Source organism: Solanum stenotomum, unplaced genomic scaffold (assembly GCF_019186545.1).
Source record: "Solanum stenotomum isolate F172 unplaced genomic scaffold, ASM1918654v1 scaffold21686, whole genome shotgun sequence".
Lineage (NCBI taxonomy): Eukaryota > Viridiplantae > Streptophyta > Magnoliopsida > Solanales > Solanaceae > Solanum > Solanum stenotomum.
This window is the reverse complement of record NW_026026643.1, coordinates 1,839-5,088: the sequence shown is the minus strand read 5'-3', so window position 1 is coordinate 5,088 and position 3,250 is coordinate 1,839. Positions and strand designations below refer to the sequence as shown.

General features: G+C 30.7%; 1 pseudogene; it reads right to left on the bottom strand.

The window, feature by feature from the left end:
• Positions 1 to 31: 31 nt before the first annotated feature.
• On the bottom strand, positions 32 to 2,319 carry LOC125851032 (sesquiterpene synthase 14a-like; annotated as a pseudogene).
• Positions 2,320 to 3,250: the final 931 nt, after the last annotated feature.

The window sequence follows — 3,250 nt, the reverse complement described above, 5'->3', positions numbered from 1 at the left end:
TATATATATATATATATATATATATATATATACTTGCTTCATGTCCAATAATATCGTCCTTTAATCTATTGATTAGTAATGTAGCTGGAGCGATCAAAGACTCATTTATCATCCATTCGAAAGTCTCGTTGGATATAAATTCGTCCGCAACAGTCAAACAAGTAGTCAAAAGCAATTGAACAGCAACAGTTAGAGTAGCGTTTTTCTTATATTCCTTGCATTTTGGAATAATATCATCTCTCAACCATTCCGCTTCCTTAAGATAACTTCTGATCCACTTATTTATCTAAAAAAATAAATAAATATATTGATTAGAAGCATTAAATATTTGTAATCATCAGTGATATCTATCTCCGGTTTAACTGATTGATGGGACCACTTACCTCAATTTTTGCATAGTAGACATAGTCTGTTTTACTATCTTTGGTCAATTCTTTTTCCATTTCATCAAAGTAATCTAAAAAGACTTGCTAAAGTGGTCTCATATAGGAGGATATCGAATCCATAGCACTAATATCACATCTGCACATGCATAAATTTATAACACATATTTCTTACTCAAAATGTAACAACATTATATTGTAAAGAGTTAAAGTAATTAAGTTTTACCTCTCGACTGCATCGGTGAAAGGCACAAGTTCGTCATAAGTTGCATAAGCATCATAGAGATCATCAGTGATGGTAATGATAACCATTATTTTTGTTATCGTCCTTCTTGCATGTCCATATTGAGGCCCAAAAGACATCCCCATTGCCCAAAAATAACATTCCACCAATTTGTCTCTTGCATATGGATATTTGTTTTCATGATCCAAATTCTTCCACCACCTATATATGTATATAATATTTATAATATATCACACAATGTGCGTGTGTGTGTCTATATATATATATATATATATATATATATATATGTATATATATGTATGTGTGTGTGTGAGAGAGAGATTAATTAAAGACGATATATGCATAAATTTATATACCTTGTAAGTTCACTAAGCTCTCTTTGGTGCATCTTTTGCAAAATGTGGAAGTCCAATTTTGCAAATTTCAAAAGCAAATCATCATGTGATTCAATGGTCTCATAAATACGTATGTATTTACGAGCTACCACTCTTGGTACATTTGTATGAATGGGCTGGATCAAGGCTTCACTAACTTGGGCCTTGAGTGGGTTGTCCAATTTAGGGCCCATGAACTTGAGATGAGTGATGGTAAAAGTTAGAGCTTCTTCAAGAATTTCTTCTCCGTGTACTCTTAGATGTGCTGCTTCGTATAAACTTAATAAGCCTAGAACATCTTTAGTAAGAGTTTCCTTGAATTTTCCGTCGTCGCTGGTGAATTGTTTTGAACACATCTGATTAATTGTAGTCATAGTTAGATATTAAACAACCTTTTTGGAGATATATACTAAAGTTTTAACTTATAAGCCTCATATAACTACTATAAATATTATATTTTTCAATTTATAAAAAAATTGAATTCATAAAGATTAAATTCTGAATTCATCTCGTCAATATTTTACTTTTGACCAGAAAGGAATTAGTAATCAACATTGATAAGCTACAGAGGATAATTAGAGAGATACGATACCAGAAGACATGTAATGCCTTTGTCGTCTCACTAGTCTAAAACGAAGAGCAACAACGCAAAGATCATAGTCGTTATCTTCATTTTTATTTTGTTTGGATTCATCAAAAATATTATGAATGGATGTTTTGATTTCGTTTTCGAAATGATATGCCACTCCCAATCGTTGGATTGTATCAATCAAGACAAGTTTTTGTGTACTATTATCAGGAGTTTCCACTAACATTTGCCTGACTTTTTCTTTCAATTCTTCAAGTTCAACTTTTTCTTGGCTACTAATTTCCTGCACCAAATGTTTAATGTTATTATATATTGTTCTACTACCTATAAATAGCAACAAATGCAATACAATAATAATAATATAATCAGTATATTTCTATAGGTGAGATTAAAAGAAGGTAGAGTGCATCTTACCTCTACCTCGTGGAGGTACAACCGTACATGTACTATTTCAGTAGTAAAAATGACATATCATATAATAGAAACATGGAACAATAACAATGATTAAACAATACGATAATCAAAGCACATAAAATTATGAGAGGTAATAGAAATCGTAGGACGAGAAGTTATGAAAATAATGCTAGCTACTAGCTACTACTGATCATGATATGAACAAAAAAACAAATACGATATATCAAATTTATCACCAAGCCTATCTCACATAAAAGCGAAACATACTGTGAGTTGAGGAGTGTAGGAAAGGAAATAATCTCCCCAAACACTTGCCAATGGACGTGTGATAGTAGGATCAACCATTGCTTATAATTGATTCTTAATTTTTTTTTCTTTCTCTCTCTAAAATGCTTTAATTATTACAATTTGAGATATGTTGCTATATTTGGTGAGGTATTTTATAGGGATTTGGCTCAACATCATTATCGTTCTCTTTATTTTTTTAATTATCAATGGACGTGTGATAGTAGGATCAACTAGGGGTGTGCATTCGGTTTTCCAATTTGGTTTTGCACTATTCGGTTTGGATTTTTTGGTTTTTGATTTTATAAAAATGTAATCCAATCCGATCCAAAATCAATTTGGTTTGGTTTTCCTCTATTCGGTTCGATTTTTTTCGATTTGGTTATTTAGTTATGTCAATAATTAATAACATAACCAAAGTAATAATATTTAATTCCATAAATATACTTTCTAATATAAATCATAAGTAAAACTTAAAACACAATACTTATAAGTATTATAGATGTAATTCAAACATAAAATATAAATGTAATCATCATGAAAGGCAATAACCAAAAAGGGACAAAAGTGGTTAACTCCAACTTAATTCTAAACCTAAACATTATATATATATAAAATAATCAGTTTTTTTTTGTTTTTCGATTTTTATTTTTTAAAATCCGAAACCAAACCAAAAAACCAAATAAAGTAATTTATTAATCCAAAACCAATCCGAAAAACCAAAAAATCAATCCAAATAAAAATTCGATTTGACTTGGTTTAAGTAAACGGACGTAGCAGTTCTTCTTTCAAGCTCAAAATAGGTCGTCTATTGCTACATCTCCTTCCTGATCCCCCCCGGGAATCACATCTCATCAAGCCTAGAATCCAATCTCACTCACTTATTCACTTATGATGATATTTTGAGTTTGAAAGACAGAGCAGAGCTCGGAAGTAATGCTTTCTTCTCCTATGATATTTC